This window comes from Micropterus salmoides, unplaced genomic scaffold, assembly GCF_014851395.1.
Source record: "Micropterus salmoides isolate LMB-PRFRI ecotype aquatic unplaced genomic scaffold, ASM1485139v1 Ms_hic_scaffold_5, whole genome shotgun sequence".
Taxonomy (NCBI): Eukaryota; Metazoa; Chordata; class Actinopteri; order Centrarchiformes; family Centrarchidae; genus Micropterus; species Micropterus salmoides.
Genome location: NW_024044237.1, coordinates 29,731,083 through 29,741,620, shown reverse-complemented (window position 1 = coordinate 29,741,620; position 10,538 = coordinate 29,731,083).

The window sequence follows — 10,538 nt, the reverse complement described above, 5'->3', positions numbered from 1 at the left end:
GACCAACTGATAAATGCAGTGTAGTACAAAATACACTATTTCCCTCTGAAATGAAAGAGACAGCAGTATGCACAGTACGCAAAAAGAGGTTAACAAATGTATATTGTCTCAAGTAATAAATATAGTCCATTTCTTAAACTGATTACAGGCGAACACAGACGCCTTGGTCAACTGCTCCCACTGTTCTCTGGTTTTGTTTTTATGTGGGACAGTCTGGAAAAGTAGGTAGTTTGTGGAGATGTAGAGCAGTACTGCAGTTGCAGCTGTCTGCACTGGCTTCTTGGGCAACATTTAACAAAAATGTAACAAAGTTAGACTCATATATTAGTTTTGAATGCTTGTACAACTTGGCACTTGGATAACTCTAAAGGAGCACCACTATCTTTTTAAAGATATAATGCACCTCAGTGTAGCTTCAGGATTGGGTCTAAATGTAATAACGTAATAAAACGAATTACTGTGGAGGTTGTTTCCAGGCAGACACGGTAGTGTTAGAGGCCATTGCTTATTGGCATTGTTAGGTAGAAAGTTTAGCTAATTTGTCTATCATTTGTTGAAGTTCACAGTGGTGAAATAAGTAACAGCCTTTTACATTACATTACAGCCATTGTAATTATATATGTCTTAATGTAATAAAAATGTACATTTTACATGTTTTCAGAACTGTGGAATTACAATAAATACAACAATGACCAAGGATGCATATTGTTCTTTGCCATGTAATTTTATTTAAAGTGAATTAAGTACAGAAAGGGACAGATTATTTTCAGTTTTGCAAGAACCTTATGTATGTGTGGCTGTATTTATCCCAACTATTTAATGTTCATTCAGTGAGCACTAGGTGCTGCTGCAAGACTGCGATGCTGATGACACAGCAGTGAACTACAGCTTCCCATTATTTTGCTGCTGTGCTATCTGTGCTGTGCCAAAGCAGCATGCCAACGAGACATCCCCGGCTCTCATGAATAATACAAACAAGATGGCCTTGGCTCCCCTGTCAATGTAGTGAAGCCCCCGATCTGTCACACTCACCTGGATGTGACACACACTTCTGCTACAGGGAATAAATGCTTGGTTTGTCTAGTCTAACATCCACAAACACACCCACATCCACACACACACACTCAGAAAGGGAGTGTGAGAGAGAGAAATACACACTTTCGGGTTTCCCAGTATTGTAAACAAAAGTATTATGCCATCCCTTCCTGCCTGCCTTCCTATTTCCTGGATAAAAGGTATGAAACACACATGCACATTTGTCACACACACACACATTTCTTTTAGCGTGTAAGATGAGGAGGAGCAGTACGGGTGATGGGAGTTGGTGAGACTGACCGAGCTCATATCTCCTCGAGAGCAAGGTGACGTACCAAGGAACACACAATAATTATGTCCTGCTGTCTGGTTCAGACATCCTGCGGATTTCTGACTGTCGACAAACACAAAGTTACAAGTACTCTGCAACAATCTGTGCAAGGTTGAGGATCTGTCAGCAGCTCAGCATCTCATAGCCTCAAGCAGACACAGTAAAAACTACAGCAGCAGCGGCTGTTGTGGAAGTAATAGTTTGAGTGGAGATGGTTGCTCAGAAATGTGACGATATGATGATATGAAAGGTCACTGTTGTGAAAAGAAACTGGGAAAATCTGGGGGCAAGGGAAAGTAAATTAGGGACCAGTGCTCCCAAGTTGGTTACCATGGCAACTTGCCAAATTCCTCCCATTAGCTTAAGGGGCTCAGCGGCAGATTCCTGTCTTGGTGGTTGCATTTTAACCTTTTCCTTGGTCTACTTTTTAAAGTGAGTTTCATGGGGAAACACTAGAAAAAAGCATCACTAACCAGCACTGACTTTTTAGGAATTCTTCTAGGGATCTCTCTTAGCCACCACTTTGATTGAGACTGAAATATTTCAACAACTTCTTGATATATCGCCATGATATTTGGTCCAGACATCCATTTCCCCCTCAGGACAAAGTTTAGTCTCTTTGTTTATCCATCAAGACCAGCAGGTCAAAATTTCCATTCACCTATCTACTACTAAATATGTTTGTGAAAACAAATCTCCCTCCAGGACAGTACATCTAAATCTAATGTAAATATTTTGTATGATATCTAAGTATGGTTGGTAGAGAAGGAAAAAGTGATGATTTTCACAATGATAATGTATCTGAGTGAGACCTTTGAGTGATGGAGAAGAGGATATGAGAGTCCAACCACTGTCTGGATTTTCTTTTTATCTTGGTTTGAAAATGTGACAGCAGTAGTAAGTACCTTTCCCACCTTCTTTTATCCTCAAGCTTCTCAACTTGACTGTGATTTTAGATGTGAGGTGTAAAATATCTGGACTACAGTTGTCAGTATTATGACCCAGGTCAAATATTGTTATATATATATATATATATATATATATATATATATATATATATACACACACACATCCAGCAGACTTGGAGAAACATTAGCATTAACTTGGAGTTGTGTTTGTGTCCACCTGGGCAATGCAATTCCAAGATTCACTACCTTTACTCTGTTTTTGGTCGCTATCAACTCCTGAGGGAAATATCTGGCTCTTTAGCTGCTACGTGCTTCACTATGTTAGCAGCTAGTTGCTAACTTTGTCTGTATACTGTTTTATGCTGGGCAACAACTGCTGCCTTCAATGACTGAAGACAACTCTATGAGAGAGGTAAGATTGAACCAAAACAGTTCATTTATAAGCCATAAAACCAAAACATTGAGCTAAAAGATGCAATGAATCTCTGTATAGCTAAGGGAAATAGCAGAGTCAGGTGATAAATCTCTGTGGCTTCATCACTAAAGATGACAACTTTCACATACAAGAAGTCATGTAATCCATTTAAATGCCACAAGTCATCCCGTCTGATTAGAGATGTTGGTAGTAAGAGTCAAATTAAATCTATTCTTAAAGTCATAATTTTTTTCTGATGTTCCTGAAGGTTGTTTCAGATTGTTCCAACTCCTCAGTGAATTGTGGTTGCAGAAAGCCTTGCAAATTTTTTGGTGTGCACATGGCATTTCTATCATCTGACCAAGTAAAGAATAATAGAAACAGTAAAGTCCACAAGCACTTAACTGTTCCTGAGCTGCATGTTTCCACTACAGGTTTGGTCCTCGTTGTATGTCTGACTCCTCTTAGCATTTCATTGCCATCCTGAGATCCCACAACAGGAGCCTTCCAGGAAGTATATCCAGTAAAAACCTTCAGTAACTTCTCCTTAATGTGCCAATCTTAACCTTTAGAAAATGGTGTCAAAAAAGCTCAGGCTTTTAAAGAATTTCCAGACTCATTTTACATATTTACATAATTTCATTTTCAGTTATGTGACCTTGCTGGCTTGTTTTAACCTTTCTCACCTTACCCACAACCATGATGAGTGTTCTTTTAACCTAACACTTTGTCATTACTGTGTTGCCCTTTTATTTTGTTGAATAATAATTTTCATAATGTGCATTTATCTTTGTTGTGCAGCAGTTTATTTGTTTTGGAAATGACCCATGAAAATACATAGTCACAGTTGTGTTTGTAAGTGGTTGAGCACTGTTATATTTTATAAAGGTAATCTCTGCATGTTTGAGCACACTGCTGCCTTCAGATTTATACTGTGTAAATTTTGTAGCTCACTTCATAATACCATCACTCATACACTTAATGCATGCATTACTTGCTGACCTATGTTGCACTTTGACTCCATCCACCTCAAGTACTGCGGCGTCTGTAAAAATCAGATCGATCCCCTTCAAACTGTTTTCCAAGCTCGAAAAAAGGTCAGGTTATCATTTGATTGAATGATACCATAGTTCTTTTTATAATACAGAAATTTAGCTCCAATAAACTTGAATTGAATACAGTGCTTATGCAGGTTAAATGTTGGATGGATGGATTACAAATAGATGTAAAGATAGGGGATTTTTACATGCTGCTAGTAAATAAACTCAGCTGTAGTACATGTGTACTCGCTGTTCATTTGGTTTAAGAAGATTCGATACCTAGCTACAATAACAAGAAACTCTGAGCAGAATAGTCCAAGCACTGGGTGGAGTTTCAAAATGTGATTTCCCACAAGCACAAAGAGAATTTACACAAAAAAGTCCAACAGGATGCTCTTTTAATTTAGTGGCTAGCTCTGGTAAGATAGGTGTCTTTAGAGTTACCTTACAGATTATCTTCTAAAATGTGAAGTTCCAGCTTTGAAAAAAAATGGTATCCTCTCTCGGTGATGGCACCCAGTCAAAACAGTTACTGAAATTTAACATTAAGTCTAGTCATCATCATCATCGATGCTTTGTTAGGGACACAAAAAACACAATAAAAAAACAATACAAAATGAAAGAAAAACAGACAATCCACAATTAGTGGAGTCCCCAGAATAGTGGTTTCACACACTGGATCCTATATCTTTTGGGGGGCTGACCTTCAGTAAAGAAATTCTTCCTGGAAGATTTAGATTACAAAATGGATAACAAACAAAAAGAAAAGTGTCATGGTGTGAAATCTCGCCACAAGAACAGCTTCAGTAGTCCTTGGCACAGATTGTACAAGTGTGTGCAACTCTACAAGAGGGATTACCATTCTTCCAAAACATATTCCCTCATTTGGTGTTCAGATTGTGGAGGAGAGCACAGACACTTTGATCCAAAATCTCATGGGCTTTAGGTGGGCTGAGACGTGGTGACTCTGAAAGTTCATAGTATATGGTTTAAACAGCCAACAGCAGCAGCATTCTGGGCCGCTTCACTCTAAAAACTAATTCAGGGGACCTTTATTATTTATTTTATTATTTAAATATATATATTGTTGTGAAATAAAAAATCAAGTTCTGAAATACTCTTAGACTTTTTACTTGTAATTGTTATTTTATTGAGCTTGGATGACACACAAATTATGCCTATTGATTCAATATACTATCATGACAGAGTTTAACATTTTCAGTTAATCAAAAAACAATTTAATTTTAAGTTCTGTTAACGTAAAATACAATTTGTTGACGTTTAAACGGCCCACAGTTTCCCTCTCTTGCATGTGCGGGCATGTGAATGAAGTGATTCAAGGATGTGCTGAGACGGTGAAAGGGAGTTACATTATTCTAAACGGGATTAAAAAAAAGCATGATTTATCATCTACATGTCAGCTTGAGACACCCTTGTGGATAAGTTCTTTGTCATCCTGAAAGAGGCCACTCCTGTCAGGATAAATGTTCAATTATTGCACAAACGTGATGACTCAATAACTAATTTGCCCCTACCCCTCCCTCTGAGCAGAAAAGTGGATACAAACTATACCACAATAAGCACCCCAAAAGTATGAAAGCTTGTGCATGTTAGTTTCTCTATTCCTTTATTCAGACGTTTCCTTTGGTTTGTTACCTGTCTGTTTACATTTCCTTTTAAATTCAAAATCCTTCTTTCTCTTCACAGCATATGCTATATTTTATCTCATATATTTGAGAGACTCATTTCTTCACATTGTCACATATTTGAGAAAGACACGTTTCTTTTTACTGAAAAGCACTTTCTTGCAATGCATTGAGAACACGGTGAGCTAACATCTCCTCCTACTCTGAAATAATGTTTTGTTGTGCCATGCACTATTTCCTGTGTCAGACTACAGCAGATTCAAGTTGTATACACTTTCGATATGCATTCATTGCATTTGCTTTCTGTGATTTCCTGTAGATGTGTGTAAAACCAGTTAGCTGCAGTCCTCGCCTTTACCACTGACAAATGTTTGCCGGTTGTTTTGGTCTCCGGCTGTGGCAACCAACGCCATCTAGCAAAATTGTTTGTACTTGTTCCCTCAATCTTGACAGAGGACATAGCTCCATACCCTCCCCAGGGTCTCTCTCATGGACTTTGATGCTTTTGAGACATAAATCCTCGGCAGCTTTTCCATTCATCCCCAAGCTGTGTCAAGCACCACTTTGTTGCCATTTGAATTCTCTGTTCCATTGTAGCAGTCTCCAAATGGGCGCTTGGAGAGTTTCAGCCTTGTGTGAGTTTGTTGATTGCAATGCTTTATGACTTGTAAATGTGTTGGGTAGCTGAGCGGCTTGGAGTGGTTGCTTAATGGAATTAATCAAAGCAGGAGGAAGCAGGGAGCAATAAGGGAGGAAAGAGACAGATAACAGGAGCAATATACAGAGGGAGCTCAGTGGTTCTACTACTGAGATTTAGACTCAGTTGCCAGTTTGTTTGGTACATCTAGCTAAATGCAGTCTAATAAAACAGTTCTGCCCAAAATACCTGTTAATATAAATAACTGTTTTAGCGAGGCATTAATTCAACTCATTATGGAGGCTACAGCTTGTGGTGCTAAACTGTATTGAAATTATACTGAGAGATGTTACTATTATTTTGTCCACCCCATTTATATTAGTGAGGGTGAACTAAGTAACATAAACACCTCTGTATAACTCAATACAATTCAAAAGCACCACAAACTACAAATAATCACATAAAGGACAGCAGAGAACAAAATATATTTTATTTTCCTCCTCATTCATTTTCAACTACACCTGTATCTTCCAGTTTCAATACATTGTAGCAACACACCACTTTATCTATAACTGTTTATTTAATTTCTCACATAAACAACAAATTCTTAATTTTGGCTCATTTCAGGTAATTATGTAAGTGAACCAGTGCGGTCCAGACAATAAAATTTCCTCTTCAGCTTGCCTGAAATGTCTGTTTCTTTTGGATGAGGATTTAGCACATTCACATTAATTGGTTGGAAAGGAGAGTGTCTAATCTTCATGCAGGGAAAATAATGAAAACGCTTCCATTTCCTTTCCTCAGTCAACACTAGATGTCCCCATGAGCCTTTGATAAAACAGCTCAAGCTCCTGGCGTTTGACTCAGCCTGTAGAAAGAGCATTGTCTAGATGATCAAAAATGTATTTCATCATGCCTTTTTCATTCAAGAGCATATCACGTAAATGTAAATCAAGAGATTACACAGGTATTATAGAGAAGCAAGTGTGCAGACATTGGTAATGGGAAATAAAATACTATACACTATCTAAATGCATGGCGTTACAGTGTGGTTGTACATCCCAGTGGCCTGCAGACAAAGTATGAGCTCTGAAAACAAAACCCTGTGTATTGTGGGCCAGGTGATCTAAACAGAGAGGATTAGATGATAAAGCTTGAGGGGTGTAATGTTTTAGATCTCACAGAAGCTCGCCCTAAAGTGGATTATGAAACTGATATTGGTGTCAGATGTTTACTAGGGGGCAAAAGAATGGCGGAAAAGAGGGGCTGTGGTAATCTGTTGGTAGACAGAGGAAGAGACATCGGTGGCTGATGTAGGATAAAAGTATAGCTTGCCTGGAGTAAGACTTAAGATCAGCGTAGAGAAGAAATAAAGTGATACTGTAACTGTAGTGGCTGGTGGGAGGGAGCACTGGAAGAGAGGTTTCACAGGAGGGTGAAGCTGTGATTAGAGAGATTGGAGGTAAAATCCCAGGGAACCACCGGCGTCTGTGCAGGTGCTTATTGAAGTCTTACTTTCACGGGTGTGAGGAAACAATCAAAATGGACTTGGGAAAGAATCAAGAGTGGGATTGATACATCTGTGCCAGGGACTTTGGGCTTAAAGATGGAAAACGACGGGGAAGTAGAGAGTACTGTAAAAGTGCCAGCAGCGGTTCCCTTATGTCTACGCTGTAGGTATGATAATTAAGCCAAAAAAATCACATCACTGTCTATTGTTCTGCTCACCTGATTAACTTGTTTTAGGAAGTAAAACACAGCAGATCGCAGCAGTTCAAGTTTCACAAGGGAAAACCAGTTTCATATTCTCATTATCTGTTTTTGTTTTTCATTTACCATGCTGTATCTTAGTTGATGAGGCTCATTTAATTTGTAATGATAAGGTGATGAAAAAAAGTTAACTTGAATTAAAGTTTGTTCATAGACAAACTTGCCTAAAATGTTTAAGTGGAATGATTTTACACATCACTGGTAAAGGAGGCACTGAGACGTAAAACGGATGAATGCATATTTTCTAAAATGTTCAGAGATACAATTTCTAAAAATGTGACAATAAAAGCAATGTTTTCTGAGGCATAGTTCAGTCATGCAGAGATGATTCTTTTGAGAAACACAGAAAACAAGAAATACCACCATATTTCTACAGCCTTTTTACTTCCATCTTTGGAAAGCAAAAGTGTAACATTTTTGTGTGTTCTCTTTTCAAGCCCAAGTTCATAAAGCATTTAAAGGGTATTTCTAATTTCTACAGTGAAAGCCTTGTCTGTGTTGAATACATGCATTGCAACAATAAAATAAACAGTGGTATGAACTTCACCAAATGAAAGATAGAAAGGAACTGATCTTGCAAAAGATTTTCTGACAAGATTTTCTATTTATTTTTTATGTTTTGTTCAGAGTCAGAAACAGGAAAAGATAACACAGAGTTTGACATTTACAGCCAAATATCACCAGAAATCAACTTTGATATTCAAGGTGTATCACATACTGCAATTTCAGACTTATTTTACAAACATTCAGAGATGCTACAGTAATGTAGAATTACAGTTTAGATGCAGAGCAAGTAGTGTCATCTATAAACACAGAAAGAAGCGCTTGATTTAAAGCTGCAGTAATCAATATTTTTATACAAATATGGGCTAAAAGAGTATTGCACTGATTTAGCATTGCACTCTTACAACACTGTCAGACACATGGTCAAGTTTTTAAAAAAGGATCAAAATTGATGCAGCAGAGATACTGTCTTATTTTATTGCACACAGTCTTCTTTGTCAAAACATGGTTCCTACATTGCCCACAATGCAACTTGACATGATTTACTCAACTATACATATTGGGGTGTATTATTCTAGTAGCTGCTAATTTAGCCTTGTCAAGTGACTTCACATGAGTCAGTTTATCAGTGTTGCAGTTAATTCAAAAGGGGACCAAACACAACTTTAGAGGCAAGTGAAGTTTAATAGATTTATTGAATAATTATCGTAGTTGGAGTTGGGCTGAAACAGGATGTATGGTACCATATATGGTAGAGGAAAAATGGAGAATAGCAAGGCAGTGTGGCTGAGGGGAGTAGCAGGGAAGCATTGGTTAGCAAGCAGGCAGGAGTGCTTGGCAAATAAGGAGGCAGACATGAGACAAGAGGTTATCCTGAGGCACAAGGGAAAGGCAAATAGCAATAGTCTAGGAATCAAAATGAATAATAATCACACAAAAAAATTGAGTACACAGAAAGACTGAGCTAGACTACTGCTGAGCTGAGGCAATAATCAGGCAACAAGTGGGAGTTGAGCCAGAGTAGATGTACTGCTGAGGTGATGAGCTGATGGACATTAGGTGTGCAGGGGGACCTGAGGCGGGAGCCAGGAGGCGGGACCAGGCCCACACACACAATAAAGTACACATAGACAGACAGAGGAGCACTGGGAACGGGGGGAATTGCGGGGATGCCATCACCCTTGTTAACCTGCCATGCCCCTTCTCCATCTAGTAGCAGTGAGTGCAGGGGCACAGGGGTTAAGTTTAATATGTTTGTCTAGTCTGCCTTACTCATTGATCCTTTATCTGAGGTTGGAGCAAGTTAGAATCTATGGCCTCGACCATAGTTTTGAAATATCAGTAGCCTAACTGTGCTGTACATTGATTTATCCACGCCGCTGGCCATGGTGCTGAAGAAGCAGATGGATGTGTAATTGCGCCTTTTTTCCCCCTCAGTCCTGCCCCTCTGTCAGTTTTGTCTGGGATTTATAATTTTCTCTAAACTATACACAATAAACTCAGTTACATACTACATTGTAGCCTATATACTCTATAGAGTAGTGTCACCTTCATGATCAAAGTGACAAGTAGTGGGGCCTCTAATTGGCCCATCCCTCTTGTTAAAAATGTATAAATCACCAACTGATTTTACAGCCGCTATACTGTTTAGTTCAATGTGTGTAGTGTTGTTCTAAGCCACAACGGGTGGCTGTTTTAGTAAAAAAGGCTCTAATAAACCCACTGCACACTACCTGTACAACACCAAATGGCAGACAGACAAAGTTAGCAACTAACTGGTGGTGAACATAACATTTAGCGGGTAGGGAGTCAGATATTTCCCTCAGGAGTTGGTGGAAACCTAAAATAGAACTAAAAGAAGTGAATATTGGATTTATGTTACCCAGGTGGCCAAATCATGATTGTTGCTTTGTGTCTGCTGATTAAGGCAATGGGGGGCTGTTTACTAACACATCAACCTTCATTACAAAACATTACAACTTCATACATTGATAATTAGTTTTATGTTTATAGTTTGTTCAGCTGCCCAAAACTGCTGGCTGTGGGTCAACTCAGACAACAGTAACGATTTATGAGAAAGATGATGCCAGATGGGTGCAGCCATAACTAATGTAACAGCTTCTCTTAAAACCTGACATTAATTTGCAAAGCTTTGCCATACTTGCTGTGAAAAGTGATGATGAAACCAAAGGATGAAACAGATGGGCAGCACCAATCAGCACCAGTAAGAACTTTACTCCTTCTGTGTCAAA